The sequence below is a fragment of the Chrysochloris asiatica genome, unplaced genomic scaffold (assembly GCF_000296735.1).
Source record: "Chrysochloris asiatica unplaced genomic scaffold, ChrAsi1.0 scaffold00317, whole genome shotgun sequence".
NCBI lineage: Eukaryota > Metazoa > Chordata > Mammalia > Afrosoricida > Chrysochloridae > Chrysochloris > Chrysochloris asiatica.
Window position 1 is genome coordinate 398890 of NW_006408835.1, and position 20003 is coordinate 418892.

Consider the following 20003-nt stretch of genomic DNA (forward strand, 5'->3'; position numbering starts at 1 on the left):
GACCCTGTATAGGGTTTCCAAGGAGCAGCTGGTGAGGTTGAAGCACCGACCTTGCAGTTCAAATGGCTTTGCAGCCTGGCACATTAACACACAGCGCCACACCAGGACTCCTATTGGGTTATAAAGTATTTTTATTTCCAACTTTCTGAGAAAGCACCATTTTAAAGTCCTACCAGCAGTGTGGAGTCCTGGTGTGGTGCTGTAGGATGAACACTGGACCAAAAGGTCAGTAGTTCAAACTCACCAGCTGCTCACCAATAATAAGTGAGAAACCATGTGCAGGGTTGTTATTAGTTGGAACTGACTCAACGGCACTAACGAAAACAACCAGCAGCATAGGAACGTCCCAGTCTATCCACACATTGACAAGCACTTCTTCAAGTTTGTTGGCTGCCTAAATGTCTTCTTTGGTGAACTGTCTGTTGAGGTATTAAAATGTCGTATAGGTTCCAGAAAGTAGTCCTTTGTCTGATATGTCATTGCCAAAATATTATTTCTAGTCTGTGGGCTATCTTTTTATTCTTTTGATGAAATCTTTTAATGCACTAAGTGTCTGATTTTATCTGCTTTGTCTTCTGTCTGTGTGCTTTCTGTTATGTTGGATAGTGTATTTATGCCATGTATCAGAGCGCCTATGTTTGTTTCTATTTTTTCTTTGATGATCTTTATATCTCTAAGTATAGATCTTTACATTTAGGTCATTAATCCACGTGTGTTCATTTTTTTTTATGTGGTGTGAAATATGGGTCTTGTTTTTTTTGTTCTGCAAATGGATATCCAGTTTTACTGGCCCCATTTGTTGAAGAAACTATCTTTTCCTTATTTAATATATTTTGGCTCTGTGTCAAAAATTAACTGACCATAAGTGGATAGATTTACTTCTGGGTGCTCAATTCTGTTCCTTTGATCTATGTATCTTTTTGTTGTACTAGTACCAGGCTATCAAAACTACTGTGGTTGTGTAGTGGGTTTTGATATCAGGAAATAAGAGGCCACTTACTTTGTTCTTCTATTTTAGCAATGTTTTGTTTACATGGGCCTCTTCACTTTTATATAATCTTAGTGATTAGTTGGTTGTTTTTTTTGTTTTTTTTATTTCTTTAAAGAATGATGTTGGAATCTGATTGGGATTGTATTATATCTACGGATTGTTTTGGGTAGTGTTGACAAGTCTTCCTATCCACAAGCATGGTATATTCCTCCAAATATTTTTGCATGTCTTACTTGGTTTCTTATAGTATTGTTTTGTAGTTTTCTTTGTATAGATATGTGGTTTATCCAGTTAGATATAGTCCTAAGAATTGCATCTTCTGGACTTCCTTCAGCTTCTTATATGCCCATCTTTTTGTCTTTTTTTTTTTTGTTTGTTTAGGCAAGTTTTCTTCCAACAACTCTGACAATATTCTAGGTGATTTTTATTGTCTCTTCCTATTCTGGAACTCTGATCTCTTGCAAGTTATTCCTTTTCATGGTGTTTATGGTGTCTCACACAAATTTTAGGCTTTCTTTTGATTTTTAAATTTCTTTTTCTGGGTGTTTTTCTAATTTATTAGTATTAAGACAGTTAATTGCAAGTTCATTAATTCAGGCTATCATTACTTCAAATCTATCATTTTTTACTTTCACTATTGTATATTTCTGAAATCTTAGTATTAATCTTTTGGATTTCTTTGTAGGTTTTGTATTAGTTCAAAATTTCCATTTATTTTTTCTGTGATCTTGTTTTTTTTCTGTGTTTTCTTGATTTCTTCTAAAGTTTATTTATTTGTTCATTTCTATGTTCTCCTTCCTTTTTGCTTTCTATTTGTTGACAGCACCTAAATATTATTCTTTTAAATTCTTTCTCAGGTAGTTCTGTTGCCTTTTCTTCCTCAAAAATCTTTTTGTCTGTACATTATGGTCATTTTTTTTTCAGCCACTCTCTCTTGTTTCTTCATGTGTGTTAAAATTATCTGTTGTTTCCTGGACCTTGAATTGTTGTGGCGTTTGTATTTAACTGATAATTGTATGATGAGGCATTCTTAAGCTGTCACCAATTGTCTCTTAAGTGTGTAGTAATAGAACGGATACTAGTGTACCATTTTCCATTTGCCATACATGCAGCTCAGTTTAGGATGGGTTTGGCTGGTTTGGCTGCTCTCCATTGTAGATCAGATGTATAGGAGCTGGTATTGGCTCTTACCCAATGGGTGTTGCTGCAGAGGGTATGGTTCTGGATGGACTGTATAGGCACAGTTGCCATCTCTCATAAGATGGGACAAAGGAAAACAAACAAACACAAGAAATCAAAACTGAACAAAAAAACAACAATGAGGAGAAAAAAGAGTTGGCAAAAAACAAACAAACCCTAAAATAACTTAATGAAAAAAGATTGAAAATGGAGCTATATAAGAGAAAACTAAGAGAATATAAAAGGAAGGAAAAAAATTAAAAGACAGTAAAACAGGGAGGAAAGATAAAAGGAGAATAATAAAAAAAGATCAGGAGGGGAAACAAAAAAGAAGGGAAAATGAGAAACAGAAGCAAATAAAATCTGAAAGCAGAGATAGAAAAGATGAAATTCAAGGGAAGTGAAAGAGAGCAAAAAGGGAAAGAAAAACAAACACGCAAAAAAAAATGACACTAAAGGAGGTGGGGCTTGATGGCGGCTAGGGTGGAGGTGCAGTGAAGTTCAGTATCACCAATACCACAGAATACCAGGCAAAGCAGATCCAGGGCAGAGATCCAAAACTCAGAACCACAGAGAAAGGAATATTTAAAAGGTTTGAAGGCTTATAGCTAGTGGAACTTGTAGCAAAAGTAAGGAATCGTGTCCTTTGGAATCTGCCAGGCTCGACGGCCCTGATCTGACAACTTTGGGTGCCTCCATGGAAAGCAGCCTACCAGGTAAAAGATGCCTGATGTAGTCAATGAGAAACAGAAATTAAAATATAATTTTTATAATCTTAAATGCAGGTTGCTCTACTTTATCCTGTACTCTAATGTTTATGAAATTGCATATGAATGAGGGCATTGATTTATCAGATGAAATTTTGAATGTCTTCCTTCCCCAGTCACTTAAGCTTGGATACCAGGTTTTTAATTTGAAAATAGCAATAATCAAGTGTGCTGAGTGCAGGTGTTGGAACATTGAAAGGGTAATGTTTGGAATGGTGCACTCCGCTGGGCTGTTTCCCCAAACTCCTGCAGATGTCAGAAAGGATTTAGGAGGAAGGCCCTTGGGTACTGGAAGTTCTTCAATATATGATTGTTTTATTCAGTATTCATAAATATTTTTAATATTGTAAAGGAAAAAAATGTTAAGTGCTAAAATTGCGGCTTCAGATTGAAATAACGATTAGCACTAGGATCATTCTAAATTTAGGTTTTCATTAAAAGTCTTATAGAATTTGGAGTATTTTCTGTGCTTTTACTGAGATACAAAATCTATCAAATTGGGATATCATGTCTTTTCAGAATGTCTGATGTAATTGCCTTTTTTTTCCTTTTGACCATTCTTTGAACTCTGTGATTAAGTATTCATTATGATTCTTCCTGAATTCCAAAAATACATTTGAACTGAAAAGAAATGTTCCTTATTAGAAATAATGATCTACTTGGCACATTTTATTTCAGATAAACTGACAGGAAGATTATATCTTAAACTTAATAACATTTTGTTGTTGCTTTACATTTCAGTAAACTAAATAACATTTAGATAGTATTTGGTGTACATTTACTTTAATAATTATAGAAAGTAATGAATACTGATATACATTAGATTTTTTTCTTGCTAGATTTTTCTTCTTCTCTAATGCATACAAGTTTACTAACCAAAAACACTTAAAATCTGAAGAAAGCTATATGCTTAGAAGCAATATTGAGATTTTAAGTTTCACCAAGAAATGGCTAAGTTATTAATATTAGCCTCTTTTTCAGAAGATACAAAATTATGTCACAGTAACAAATTAATCCAAAAAATCTTAATGACATCATTGCTGTTAACTGCTGTTGAATTGATTCCAATTCATAGCAACCCTGTACAGGGTTTCTGAGGAACAACTGGTGAGTTTGCACTGCCCACCTGGTGGTTCACAGTACAGTGTTTATCATATAGTGGTACACTAGAAGCCCATATGAAATGTTTATTTCTTGCTCATTATATGTGCCTAGTGCAAGTCTTCAGAGTATGTTCTCCTTGATTACACAGGAACTAGGAGTTCTGTGTGGCACTATGACTTACTGCATTGTACTGCAATGTTGGGAGTTCAAGCTCACCAACTGCTCCTCAGAAACCCTATACAGGGATGCTATGAGTTGGAACTGACTCAGCGGCACTTACTAACAACAACAAGGCTTACAGAGTATCACCAATATTAGCTTGTTGCCACCTCAAATATTGTTATTGTTAAGTGCTATCGAGTCAGTTCTCACTCATAGCTACCCATATAGGGTTTCCAAGGAGCAGTTGGTGAACTTGAACCACCAAGTTACCACCTCAATGTTGTTGTTGTTATGTGCCATCGAGTCAGTTCCGACCCATAGCGACCCTGTATAGGGTTTCCGAGGGTGTAAATCTTTACGGGAGTAGAAAGCCTCATCTTTAGGCAGGCCTATATTTACTGGACCAAAGGAAGAAGACAAAGTATTTTGAAAACAAAACAACAGCAACAAATACTTAAACTTTGTTTTTAACAACTTCTGAATATAGATGAAAAAATTCACCACTTTAACTCACAGCATTGTTGATAGCACTGTAAAAGTCCATACTTAATATCTTGGGAAGGAGCCCTGGTAGCATAGTGGGTTACCAGTTTAGCTGCTAACTGCAAGTCTTTCTGCTCCCATAAAGATTTACAGCCTCAGAAACCCTCTATAGGGTTGCTGTAAGTTGGAACTGACTCCAAGGCATACAACCACCAACAACAACATTATCTGGTAAATATAGGTATAAAAATAATGTAATTGTATTGTATTAACATATATGATATTGTAAAGAGTATAATATCAGAAGCCTTGCTTGTTTCTGAGAAGGCGAGAGAATTATATATGGGTTCAGAATATGATGTCACATGATTACATGATAGTAATCTAAGAGCCCTGGTATGGCTCTGTGGGTTAATGCACTGGACTGCAAAGTCATTTGAACTGCAAGTCAGCAGTTCAAGCTCACCAGCTGCTCCTAAGAAACCCTATATAGGGTCACTATGGAAGGGAACTGACTTCATGGCGCTTAACAACAACAACCATCTAAGACTCCTGGTTTGGTGCTGTAGGATAAGCACTAGACTGTGAACCCACCAACTGCTCCTTGGGAACCTTATACAGGGTCAGCACTGACTCGATGGTATTTAACAGCAACAAACAATAATCTAGAGTTGTACTTGGTGGAAACACATAGGAAATAATTCAGAAAATAAACTTATTACTGGAGTAGAGGGGTTCCTTTGCCTTTTTCTGTTTCCTTAATTAAAGTAGGCTTCCGTTAGTCACAAGAATTCTCAGAACATTGTACCACTATTACTCAAATAAGACCTTCTCAACTCTTCTGCCATGAAGAATTAATATGGGTCTGCAGGATAGTGTCAGCAGCTCCTTGATCCAGAGAAATGTAGTAAGCTTTGACAGGTCTGATGTACTTCTCTAAGGATTGGTTCCTCCTGAGCTTGTCCAAAGTACAGGAGACAACTTCATACCAACCTCACTTATAGAGTACATATTTCTTTGAAGGCAGATTTGTTTGTTACTCTGACAGTGCATGGTAGTTTCAATATTCTTTGTCACATCATAATTTAAATATAAATATATCCATTACTCTAGTTTTCCTTATTCATTGCTCAAATCTTAAATGCATAAAGGTTGATTGAAAATTACCATATTTTGGGTTCTGGGCACTTTAGTCCTCAAAGTGATATTTGTGCTCTTGAACACTTTAAAGAGGTCTTTGGCAGCAGATTAACCTGATTAAAAAATTACTGTATTTACTACTGTTTCCATGAATGTTGATTGTGGATCCAAGCAAAATAAGATCTTCAACAGCTTCAATCTTTTCTTCATTTATTATGATGTCGTTCACTGGTACAGTTATGAGGATCTTCATTTTCTTTACATTGAGGTGGAAGGCATACTGAAGACTGTAGTCTTTGATCTTCATAAGTATTTTAAATCCTCTTTGCTTCCTGAAAGCAAGGTTGTGTCATCTGCATGTGGAAGGTTGTTAATGAATCTTTCTCCAATTATGATGTCATATTCTACGTCTACACAATATCTTGGATTATTTTTTCAGAAAAGTGATTGAATAAGTATGGTGAAAGAAATAAACACCCTTCCTGTTTTTAAACCATCCAGTGTCCCCAGTTTCTGTTTGAATGACTGCCTCTTGGTCTATTACAATTTCCTCATAAGTACAATTCAATATTCCATGATGACCATTTTTCTCAATGTTATCTATAGTTTGTTATGCTCTTATCAACACAGCTAAAGGCCTTTGCATAATCAATAAAGTACAAGTAAACATCTTTCTGGTATTCTCTGTTTTAAGACAAGGTAGATCTGATGTCAGTAATGATATCCCTTTTTCCAGGTCCTCTTCTAAATCCAGCTTGGATTTCTGACAGCTCCCTGTTGCTGTACTCCAGCAAAATTTTACGTGTATGTGATATTAATGATATTGCTTAATGGTTCTCACATTTTATTGGGTCAACTTTCTTTGGAAAGAGCACAAATATGGGTCCCTTCCAACAGGTTGGCCAGGTAGCTGTCTTCCTATTTTCTGGGCATAGATGAAAGAGCACCTCAAGTGCTGCATCAGTTTGTTGAAACATTTTTATTTGTATTCCATCAATTCCAGGAGCCTTGTTTTCCATCAATGCTTTCAGTGCAGCTTGAATATCTTTCTTCAATACCATCTGTTCTTGATCCTATGGTACCTCTGGGAATGTTTGAACATTGACTAATTATTTTTGGTACAAGGACTCTGTGTATTACTTTCATCTTTTTTTATGCTTTTATATTTTGTCCATAGAACCATTCAGTATTTCAAGTTAAGGCTTGATTTTTTTCTTCAGTTCTTTCAGTTTGAGAAACACTGAGCATGGTCTTCTATTTTGATTTTCCAACTCTTGGTCTTTGCATATTTCATTATAATACTTTTTCTTCTCAAGTCACCCTTTGATTTTTTTTTAATTTATCATTTCTTCCAGTCACCTTAGTTTCTTTATGCTCAAGATAAAATTTCAGAATTGATTCTGACATCTATTTTAGTCTTTTCTTTCTTTCCTGTCTTTTTAATGACTATGTGCTTTCTTCATGTATGATGATCTTGATGTCATCTCACAACTCTTTTTGTCTTCAGTCATTAGTGTCTAATACATCAAATCTATCTTGAGTTGGTCTCTAAATTCAGGCAGCATATACTCAAGGCCATATTTTGGCTCTTGTGAATTTGTTTTGTCTTAAAGAACTTGCATATGACCAGTTCATGGTCTATTCCACATTCAGCCTCTGACCTTGATTTGTTGATGATATTGAGATTATTGATTGTCTCTTTCCATATATGTAGTCAATTTGATCCCTGTGTATTCCGTCTGGTGATTTCCCTATGTATTGTCACTGATTGTAATGTTAAACATAGGTATTTGCGATAAATAAGTCATTGGTCTTGCAAAATTCTATCCTGTAACATCCAACATTGTTTCTTTCACCAAACCCATATTTTCCAATTATGGATCATTCCTTTTTGCTTCCAACTTTAACATTCCAATCACCAGTGATTATCAATTCAATCTTGATTGCATTTTTTAACAAGTTCTGGCTGAAAAAGTAGGTAGAATTCTTCAATTTCATCATTATTTACTTTAATAATTGGTGACTACATTTGAAAAATGTACATGTTAATTTGTCTTTCTTGTAAATGTATGGATATGATCTATCACAAGCAACAATGTACCTACAGATAGATCTTGAAATGCTCTTTTTGATGATTGTAATTCCATTCTTCTTCAATTTGTCTTTTATAGTACAGTAAATCATATGATTGTCAGATTCAAATGGCTAATGCCAATCCAGTTCAGTTCACTAATGTCTAGGAGAGACTCCTGGTGTGACACTGTGGAACCAGCACTGGAATAGGAGCCACAAGATTGGAAGTGTCATTATGAGTCAGAATGGATTCTACAGCACATAAAAATAACAGCAACAATGTCTAAGATATTGATCTTACGTGTTATTTTCCATTTTTCATAATTTCCATGTTTCCCGTATTCATACTTCATACATTTGATGTTCCAATTATTAATGGATATTTGCAGCTCTTGCTTCTTATTTTGAGTTGTGTCCCATTGACAAATGAAGGTTACAAAGCTTTGTTCCATTTATGTCATTAAGGTCAACTATTCTACAGTTGTATTTTGAGTGCCTTCCAACCTGAGGGACTCATTTTGTGGCACAATATATTAGACAATGTTCCACTGCTATTCACAAAGTTTTCAGTGGATAACATTTCAGAAGCCATTCATTTTTCCTTCTTCCTAGTCTATCATGCTGGAAGCTCAGCTGAAACCTGTCCATCATAGGTAACCCTGCTGGTATTAAAAATGCCAGCGACAAAGCTTCCAGCAGCACCGTACCACAGAAACCACCACAGTAAGACAAATTGACAGAGAAGTCAGTTCTATGTGGTTGTTGTTAGGTGTCATTGAGCTGGTATTGACTCATGGCAACATTGTGCACTACAGGATGAAACACTGTCTGATCCTACGCCAGCCTCATAATCATTGCTATTCTTGAGCCATTACTGCTGCCACTGTGCCATCTCATTAATGATCTTCCCTGTCTTTCTGATGCTCCACTTTACCAAGCATGATGTCCTTCTCCAGGCACTGGTCCCTCCTAATAATATGTCCAAAGTATGAGAGAGGAAGTCTGGCCATCCGGGTCTCTAATGGCATTCTGGCTATACTTCTAACACATATTTGTTTATTCTTTTGGCAATCTATTGTACTTTTAATATTCTCCTCCAACACCATAACTCAAATACATTATTCTTCTACAGTCTTCTTTATTTATTGTCCAACTTTTGCATGTATATGAGACTATTGAAATACTATGGCTTGACATCTTTGTTCTTGAACACTTTAAAGAGGTCTTGTGCAACAGATTTACCTAAAGTAACATGTCATTTGATTTCTTAACTGCTACTTCCATCCATGAATGATGACAATAGATCCAAGCAAAAAGAAGTCTTTGACAACTTCAGCCTTTTTTACGTTTATCATGATTTTATTTATTTGTTCAGTGGTGAGTATTTTTTTTTCTTTCTTTACATTGAAGTACAATCCATACTGAAGGCTGTGATCTTTGATCTTCAGCAATAAATAAGAGGATTAATGGGCTGGATTGCAAAGTCTCTTTGAACTGTATGGTTGGCAGTTCCAGCTCACCAGTAACACCTTGGAAATTCTATACAGGGTCACTATGATTCAGAACCCACTCGACAGTAATTAACAACAACACTTAGAGCAAGCAAAGCTGTATCATGTGCATATTGCAGTGGTTAATGTGTTTTCCTCTAATTCTGATGCCACATTTTTCTGCATGTAATCCAGTTTCTTGGATTAGTTGCTCAGCAAACAGATTAAATAAATATGGTGACAGAATACAACCCTGTCGCAGACCTTTCCTGATTTTGAACCATTCAGTGTCCCCTTATTCTGTTCAAACTACTGCTTCTTCCTCTATGCACAGGTTCCTAATGAGCACAATGAATATTTCTGGAATTCATGCTTAATAATGTTGTTCATAGCTTGTCATGATTCACATATTCAAAAGACTGCATAGTCAAGAAAACACAGATAAACATGTTTCTAGTATTCCCTGCTTTCAGTCAAGATCCACGTGAAGTCAGCAATGCTATCCCTTCTTCCATGTCCTTGTCTGAATCTGGCTTGAACCTCTGGAAGTTTCCAGTCAATACTGTTCAGCCATTTAAAAATTATCATTAACACAATTTCACTGATATGCCATTTTGATGGTGTTAGCTGATGATTTCATATTCCGCTGGGTCACCTCTTTATGGTCACAAATATGGATTTCTTCCAATCGCTTGGCAGGTAGCTGTCTTCCAAATTTCTTGGGATAGATAAGTGAGTGCATCCAATTCTGCATCAGTTTGTTGAAATATTCTATTTGTAATCCACCAACTCCCAGAGCCTTGTTCTTTGACAATGCCTCAGGGCATCCTTCATTACCATTGGCTCTTGATCAAATGCTATCTCTTGAAATGGTTGAACATCAACCATTTCCTTTTGGTACAGTGACAGTGTGTATATCTTGCATTTTCTTTTGATGTCTTCTGTATAATTCAATATTTTGCCCACTGTTGTTGTTGTTAAGTGTCGTTGAGTCTGGTCTAACTCATAGTGACTGGGTATAGGGTTTCTGAGGAACTGCTGGTGAGTTTGAATGAGCTTGTGGTCCAGTGCATATCCTATAGAGCTATACCAGGACATAATTTTGCCCATAGAGTCCTTCAGTATTTCAAGTTGAGTCTTGAATTTTTTCTTCACTTCCCTCAGCTTGAGAACTGCTGAGCATGGTTTTCTAACCCCAAGTCTTTGCACATTTCATTGTAGTATTTGATTTTGTCTTCTGGAGCTGCCCTTTGAAATTTCCTATCCAGCTCATTTACTTCTTCATTTCTGCCATTTGCTTTAGCATATCTATGCTGGGGAGCAAGTTTCAGAGTCCTTTCTGACATCCATCTTGGTCTTTTCTTTTCTTTCTCGTCTTCTTAATGACCTTTTGTTTTCTTCCTGTATGATGTTCTTGATGTCATCTCATGACTTTTCAAGTCTTTGATTATTAGTGTCTAATGGATGAAATCTGTTCCTGAGATGATCTCTAAATTCAAGTGGGATATATTCAAAGTCATCTTTTGTCTCTCATGGCCTTGTTTGAATTATCTTCATCTGCAGTCTGAACTTGCATATGAACAATTGACGATCTGTTCCACAGTCTGTCCCTGGCTTTCTTCTGGAAGATAGCCATTTGATTTCAGTGTATTCCACCTGGTAAAGTCCATGTGTGTAGTTGTAGTTGTCTTTTATGTTGTTTAAAATTGTATTTGCAATGAATAAATCATTCACTTTGCAAAATTATATCTTGTGATCACCAGCATCATTTCTATCACCAAGGCCATATTTTCCAACTATTGATCCTTCCTCTTTGATTCCAACTTTTGAAATCCAATCACCAGTAATTATCAATACATCTTGATTGTATGCTAGATCAATTAAGACTGCAGAAGTTGGTAGAATTCTTCAATTTCATCATCATTGGCTTAGTGGTTGGTGTGTAAATTTGAATAATAATGGTATTAACTGGACTTTCTTGTAGGCATATGGATATTAACCTATCACAGACAACTTTCTACTTCAAGATGGGCCTTGAAATGTTCTTTTGATGATGAATGCGAAACTATTCCTCTTCATGTGTCATTCCCAACATAGTAAAACATATGATTGTCAAATTAAAATGACCAACACCACCAGTACACTTCAGCTCACTAATTCTTTGTATGTTGGTCTCATGTGTTCCATTTCATTATAACAACTCCTAGTTTCCTAGATTCATATTTCATACATTCCATGTTGCAATTATTAATAGATATTTACGGCTGTTTTTCCTCCTTTTGAGTTGTGCCCCATCAGCAAATGGAGGTCTCGAAAGCTTTAGTCATCACCATCAAGATAAAAGAATATGTAAAAGTCATAATTAGTAGCAGTTGCTCAATGAAATCAAATTTCATGATCTTTGGTACACTCTCTTAGTTTGACTGAGATTTAACTGTATCTTGTTTAATAGATGTTTTTGTTGTGTTTGTTTTACAAGTTACATTAGTTTTCTAAATTTTTATATCTTTTCTCATGAATCGTGATGATATCAGTTACAGAATGTGGACAACGATGAGTCTGCATACTAGAGGTATTGCTGCTTTCTAGAAAAACCAAGATGGGCAAACTTAGGTTAAGATCTCAGATCCATAAGTCACCCTGACATGTTTGTAGACTTCTTCAGGACTTTTTACAAGATACAATTAAGATAATATCTATTTATAGACTCACTTATGCTCATTAAAGTATCATTTATGACATTATCTAATGTATTGCTATAAGCCTTTGCTAGTATCTGACCCTTGATTAATTTTTCTTCACTCTGAGCTTTCTAGAGTTGACTTTTCTCCAAACTAGAAGCCAGATGTAGCTTATCAGATCCTAGTGGTGAACAAATCGATAAAAAGGACAGACACACACACAAACTGACTTTTTTTGTAAGATACATCCAGTCCCTACATTGAACGTATCTCCTAAACATCATTAAAGAAATGAGTGGGAAATTATTCTATAGTGGTTACACTGTGTCTTAGGTTGTAGTAAGGATAGTTTGGCACTATATGATAAACATTAGACTGCTAACCATGAGGTTCTTAGTTGAAACCCACCAGTCATTCCATGGGAGTATGCTGAAGTTTTCTACTCCCATAAAGATTTTGCCTCAGAAACACTATTCAGGACCAGTATGTGTTGAAACAGACTTGATGGTAATCTGTTTAGGCTTTTGGTATAGTTTGAAAAAAGGAACATTGAAAGATGGCATAATGCTAGTGATTTTCCCAAAGCAAATCTTCACTCAACTGGAAATTATGAATACGTATTACAGTTGAAGGTCTTAGAGACCCATTCTAGTAAAAAGAAATGACAACAATCCTAAGAAGAAATATATAGCATAGAATTTTGCAGTTAAATTTTACAGTGGAAAGAGATACAATTTGCCTTTTCATCCCAAGGGGTTTTATTCCTACTTTGAGTGAAATAGGTAAAAGAAGATATAGCATAAAGGGAAAGGAACAGTACTGTTTTCATTTTTATGATATTCCTACTCAGTTTTTAATTTTGTGGTATGTTAACTTACATAAGCATCCTCAGGCAATTTAAGAATGATAGTTATGCTCTATAGCAGTTCAAAAGAAAGACACACTTCCATTTCCAGTTTCAGCAGATAGAAATAACACAAATTACTTTGACAAGGGGGTAATAAAATCTAAAAATCAGCAAGGTAGCTTTATAAAATGTTACATTGGAGCCACTGAAATCATGGACTATAAATCCTGACGATAGCATGATCTTATGTAGACCAACCTAGAATAGGTCCCAAATTATAAGACACTGTCCTGGGGTGCATTCAGCTCAATTATATATATATATGTATGTATGTGTGTGTGTGTGTGTGTGTGTGTGTGTGTGTTGTTAAGAGCTGTTGAGTTGGTTTCAATGCATAGTAACCTTATACAGGGAGTAATCAGTGCATTGAATTGCTGACCTTGCAGTTAGCAGTTCAGTGCTTTTCCTACAGTGCCACATGAGATCTTCAATTACCCAATGTTGTTGTTGTGTCCTTTTTAATGCTTTCTATTTACTGCTGAACTCTGCTATCTTTCAATAATATAATTTAGGATCTATATACTGTTTGCCACAAGGAGCTCTGGTAGAGTAGTGGTTATGAGTCAGGCTGCTAACCTCAAGGCCAGCAGTTTGAAACCACCAGCCATTTCACAGGAAAAAGATGAGGCTTTCTGCTCCCATAAAGATTTACAGCCTTGGAAACCCTATACAGGGTTGCTATGAGTCACAACCAACTCCACAGCACAAAATCACCACTACCACCATATTGTTGGCCCCAGGATGTTTTAAAGATGCAATGGGAATACAGGTTATCTCTATTTTCAAGAGCTTACCACTAAAATTTCAATCTAGATGTTAGAAAATGTGTGCTTCCATTGTTACCCACACAAATACTACGCACAGCATGAAGCTTGTGCAAAGGGTAGAACTTGGAGTCTGGTCTTACCAGGCATTCACTCTTTATAGACACAATTCCTCAAGGCAAGCAGATGGCTCTCCACTCCCTTGAAAACTGCAGTTAAGTACATCTTTTTGGCACCGTATATATTACACTCAGAATGAAAGCTGCAAGGGATTCTGAAAAAGCAGGTCTGAGCTTTCCAGACATTGATACATGCATGAACAAAGAAAGGCTTGTTCAGTGCAGTAGAGAATATCTTGCTCCATATGTGAGAGGAATTGTGGACACTTTCAAAATATAAAATGCCTTTGTTCCACTCACACTCTTGAATTACAGATGCTGGAATGAAAATCATTTTGCCTTAGGTCTTTGAAACTATGATTCTATTATTCTCTGGCATTATTTCCTTTGTAATATATAAAATCTTTTTTATTGCTTTTCAGATTTTTGTTGACTTTTGTGTTCAAATAGCTCAAACAACATAATTATTTTTTTAAACTTTTATTGTGAATTGACTGAAGATTTTTAGAGCAGATCATCAGTTTTGCATTTGGCAAATCATACATTTGTTTCATCTCAATGATTGCAGTCCCCTCAATGAAACATTACTTCTCTTACTTCCTCATGTATTGTTTGATTCCACTCCTTTTTCATTCACAACCCTTTTGAACTTTATCTTGGACAAATGCTGCCCTTTTGATCTCTAATATTTGACCATTCTCTGGTGTGTGAATTTCACTAGTGTTGATGTCTCCCAATAAGTCTACATATTGTTGTTAGGTGCCATCAACTCAGTTTCAACTCACAGCAAACCTGTGAACAACCATAGAAAACACTGCTCAGTCCTGCACCATCCTCACAACTGTTTCCACACTTGGGCCCATTGCTGCTGCCACTGTGCCAATCTGTCTCATTGGAGGGCTTCCTTTTTATCTCTCATCCTCTACTTTGTCAAGCATGATGCACTTTTCCAAGGACTGGTCACTCTTGATGATATGTGAGAAGTATGAGAGGCAAAGTCTTGCCATCCTGGATTCTAAAGAGCATTCTGGTTATACTTCCTACAAAACAGATTTTTTTTTTTTTTTTTCTGGCAGTGCATGGAACTTTTAATATTCTTCTCCAACATTATAACTCAAATGCATTGATTCTTCTATAGCCTTCCTTATTCATTGTTCAAGTTTCACATGCATATTGTCCAGACACATATTAGTCCTCAGACTGACATCATGGCTCTTGAACGCTTTGAAGAGGTTGTGTGTAGCAGATTTGCCTAATGCAATATGTCATTGTTGTTATTGTTGTTGTTAAGTGCCATCGAGTTCATTCCAACCCATAGCGACCCTGTATAGTGTTTCCAAGGAGCAGCTGGTGAGTTTGAACCACCAACCTTGCAGTTCAAATGACTTTGCAGTCTGATACATTATCCCACAGTAGTTTCTATATATTACTTGGTTTAAAATGGAGCCACGGGAGTGAGTTCAGTTAAAGACCTGCAGGGTGACCATGGGCCATAGTCTGCTGGTTTAACTAGTCCATTTCTGACAAGTAAGACTTGTCTTTTTATGATTTTGAATTTTGCTGCACATTTTCTTCCATTCTACCTCGGATCTTCTGATGGGATCCCTTTCAGGGCAGTTAGTAGTGGTTGCCAGACTCCATTTAGTTCTTCAGGCCTCTGGATTATGGCAACTGACGTTCTTATGGTCCATTATTCCATTGGACTAATCTCTTCCAAATGTCTTCAGTTTTTATTGCTCTTCTTTAAAAGCATCAGATATAGAATTGCTAATTGCAGAAGTGGGAGTTCTGTTTTTCTTTGTCGCTTTTGTTACAGGAAATTAAAGTGTTTATAATCTGAAATTATATGTATTTAGTCATTCTCTGCTTACAGTCCTTACATTGGCCCCATGCTAGGTCCACACTGCTGAGTAAAGGTTAATCTTTCATATATATATATTCTTAAGTATAATGCATATCATAGTCCAAAAAAAAAAAAAAAAGATTTTATTAGTTAGATTTCAGTCCGCTTCCTTACTGCTACTGGTTATATCTCTTTTCCAGCTGGAAAACATGTAGAATTGTGAATTGCACTTCACTTGCAATTGGTTTAAAATATTTTGTGCAAGGATATAGATATACAATGATATGCAAAAAAATATATTGCTACTAGTATTTCAGTTCCTACATACATGCATTTATCTAAAATAAAACATGCTTGAACATATCTATGGATGGCTGAAAACAAGTTTTCTCAGTAACATGAGTGGATTTCAAAAAGTTTGCATAAAAATTATAGTATCTTGTAATTTCATTTTTCCATGAACTTTCAGAAGTACCTCATATTCTTTTCTTAGTATCATTTAAGTTCTTCAACAAAATATGTGCTTTTTGTGTACCATGAGAAAAATAAGGTTGAGATCATGACTAACATAAAATGTTTAACAAAACTCACGTAAACTCCAAAGTATTGAAACTTTGCAACAAATTTACATGAATGCTGTCTCACAACAACAACAACAATAAAAGCAAAATTTTCAGAGAGATCAAGCATTATGAGAAAGGTCAGGAAGACCGCAAAGATGAATTCAAAACAGAGAGGTCAGTTAAGAAGGCAATGGGGATTGTTTGGGGAGGATTCTAAATGGATAATCTTGACAGATTTCCTTGGAAAACACAGGGTGAATTTTGGTCAGGGGGCTTATGAAGAAATTTTAAGAAAAACCAAAATTGTATTGATGAGAAAAAGTCAGGAATGTTGCACCGAAGAATTCTTTTTTTCTTTAACAGCAATGTACACATTCATTCTCTTTCAAAGTTTGCAAGGATTGTCCTTTGAGAACTCCGTTGGGAAAACTTACCCTATTCACCCTCCAGCTCTGATCTTGATGCTTCATACATCTTTTTGTTCCACAAACTCAAAAACGTTGAAAACAAAGATAATTTGAGTCCCACAAGGATCCCCAAACTACATTTTTAACTTGGTGGAAATGAGAAAGTGCCTATAATTGTGATTTTGATCCCATTGTTACTGCCATTGTGCCAATCCATCTTGTGGTGGAGTCTTCCTCTTTTTCATTGATCCTCTCCTTTTCCAAATATGATGTCCTTCTCTGGGGACTGGTTTCTTCTGACAACTTCAAAAACTGAGAAACAAAGTCTTGTCACTCTCACTTCTAAGGAACAGTCTGGCTGTACTTCTTACAAAACAGATGTGTTTTGTTTTTTGTAACGCTTTTTTTCATGGTACTTTCAAAATTCTTCACTAACACCATAATTCAAATGTTTCAATTCTTCTATGTTCTTCCTTATTCATTGTCATACTTTTACATGTATATGATGTGAATGAAAATACCATGAATTTTGTCAGGCACACCATAGTTCTCAAACTGTCATCTTCGCACTTTACCACGTTAAGGAAGTCTTTTGCAGCAGATTTGACTAATGCAATATGTCATTTTATTTCTTGATTGCTGCTTCCATGAGTGGTGATTGTGGATCCATGCAAAATGAGGTTTTTGACAATTTCCATCTTTTTTCTCTTTTCATGATTTATGGTTATTTACTGGTCCAGTTGTAAAGATTTTAACTTCTTAAAAATTAAGGTACATATTGACAGCTGTACTATTTGATCTTCATCAGTAAGTACTTCAAGTCATCTTTGCTCCTAGAAAGCAAGGTTGTGTCATCTATATCTTTCTGGTTGTTAAGGAGTTTTTTTTCCTTCCAATCCTAATGCCATACTCTTTTTATAATCCAGATTCTCAGATTATTTGCTCAACACAGGGTGAGTAAGTATGTTGAAAGAATACAACCTTGAATTCAAAAGAAAGAATTCCTATCTTCTCTTTACTTTAATGTACTGGAAGGAAAACAATGTATAATTATTTTCTCAGTAGGACAAGTCATTGGGAAGTTTTGCACAAATAAAAAATGGGGGAAGGAGGAGAAAGGAGAGAGAAAAAAGATTTGGAAATGGATCGTGGTGATGGTTGTGCAATTTAGGGAGTGCAGTTTGTGTGGGTAGATTATTTTTGTAATGTTCAATTTTCCTAGATTCATACTTCATACATTTTATGTTCTGATTGTTAATGGATGTTTACAGATGTTTCTCCTCATTTTGAGTTGTGCCCCATCAGCAAATGAAGGTCCCGAAAGGTTTGCTCCAATCATGTTATTTTGCTCAACTCTACTTTCAGGAAGCAGCTCCACCCCAGTTTTATTTCAACCTGAGGGATTCATCTCCTCACCTCTTCCAGCACTATAGCTGACAGTGTTCAGCTGTCATTCCTAAAATTTTCCATAGCTAACAATTTCAGAGTAGTCTACCTCCCTTCTTCCTATTCTGTCTTAGTCTGGAAGGTTCACTGAAACCCATCTACTATAAGTCACCCATTTGTTGTTGTTAAGAGCCGTCAAGTTAGTTCCAACTCATAGTGACCGTATATAAGATTTATGAGGAGTGGCTGGTGAGCTTGAACTGTTGACTTTGTGGTTCAAACCATCCTTACAGTCCAGCACATTAACCTGCAGCATCACTCTAGGATACAATAGCATGCAAGCCACTATAGTAAGACGAATTGATAGACCAGTGGTGATTTTGCACATAGAATCCTTCAATATTGCAACTGAAGTCTTTACTTTTTTTAATTATTTATTTTATTATTTTTGCTTGAGAAAGTGAGCATTGTCTTTCTTTTTGGTTTTCTAACTCCAGGTCTTTGCACATTTCATTTTAACATGACATTGCCTTTCTTGAGCTGCTTTTGAAATTTTCTGTTTAGCTCTTTTAACTTTTTAATTTCTTCCAATTGCTTTAGTTTCTCTACTCTCAAGTTTCAGAGTCCCTTTTGGTCTTCTCTTTCCTTACTGTCTTTTCAATTACCTTTTGATTTCTTCATTTATGAGGTTCTTGATGCCATCCAACAACTCTTCTGGTTTTCAATCATTAGTGTCTAAAGAACAGTATCTGCTCTTGAGATAATCTCTAAATTCAGCTGGGATATATTCAAAGTCATATTGTGGCTCTTGTGGACTTGTTTAATTTTCTTCAGCTTAATCCTGAATTTGCATATTGATGAGCAATTGATGGTCTCTTCCACATTTGGTCCCTGATATTGTTTTAGTTCATGGTATTGGACTTTTCCATTGTATTTTTCCAAATATATAGACAATTTGATTTCTGTGTATTCCGTCTGGTGATATACGCCATCCAGGTGTATTGTTGTTGTTGGGTGCCATCAAGTTGGCACCAACTCATAGCAACCCTATGCACAACAGAACAAAACACTTTCTGATCCTGGACCAACCTCACAATTATTGCCATGCTTGAGCCCATTGATGCTGCCACTTTGCCAATCCATCTCACTGGGGTTCTTCCTCTTTTTCTCTGACCCTCCACCTTACCAAACATTCTTCTCCAGTGACTGGTCCCTCCTGATAATATGTCCAAAATATGAGAGACAAAGTTTTGGCCATCCTGGCCTCCAAGGAGCACTTTGGCTGCACATCTTCCAACACAGATCTGTTGGTTCTATGGGCAGTCCATGGCACTTTCAATATTCTCCTCCAACACCATAACTCAAAAGCATCAATTCTTCTGTGGTCTTCCTTATTCACTATCTAGCTTTCGCATGCATATGAGGTGATTGAAAATCCCATGGCTTGGGTCAGGCTCACCTTAGTCCTCAAGCTGACATCTTTGCTATTCAACACTTTAAAAAGGTCTTGTGCAGCAGATTTGCCTAATGCAACATGTTGTCTGATTTATGACTGCTGCTTCCATGATTGTTGATAGTTGATCCAACAAGAATGAAGTCCTCGACAATTTCAATCTTTTCTCTGTTGTTAAGAATGTTGTTTATTGGTCCAGTGGTGTGGATTTTTGTTTTCCTTATACTGAGATGCAATCTAGGTGTAATGTCAACATTTATGTTGTTGAAAAAAAAAGTATTTGCAATGAATAAGTCCATGGTCTTATAAAATTCTATCATGGGATATCTAGTATTGTTTCTCTCACCAAGACCGTATTCTAACTAGGCATCCTTCCTCTTTGTTTCCAACTTTTGCATTTCTGATTGCCAGTAGTTATCAATGCATCTTGATTGCATGTTTGATTAATTTTACTCTGAAGTAGTTGGAAGAATTCTTTAATTTAATCATCA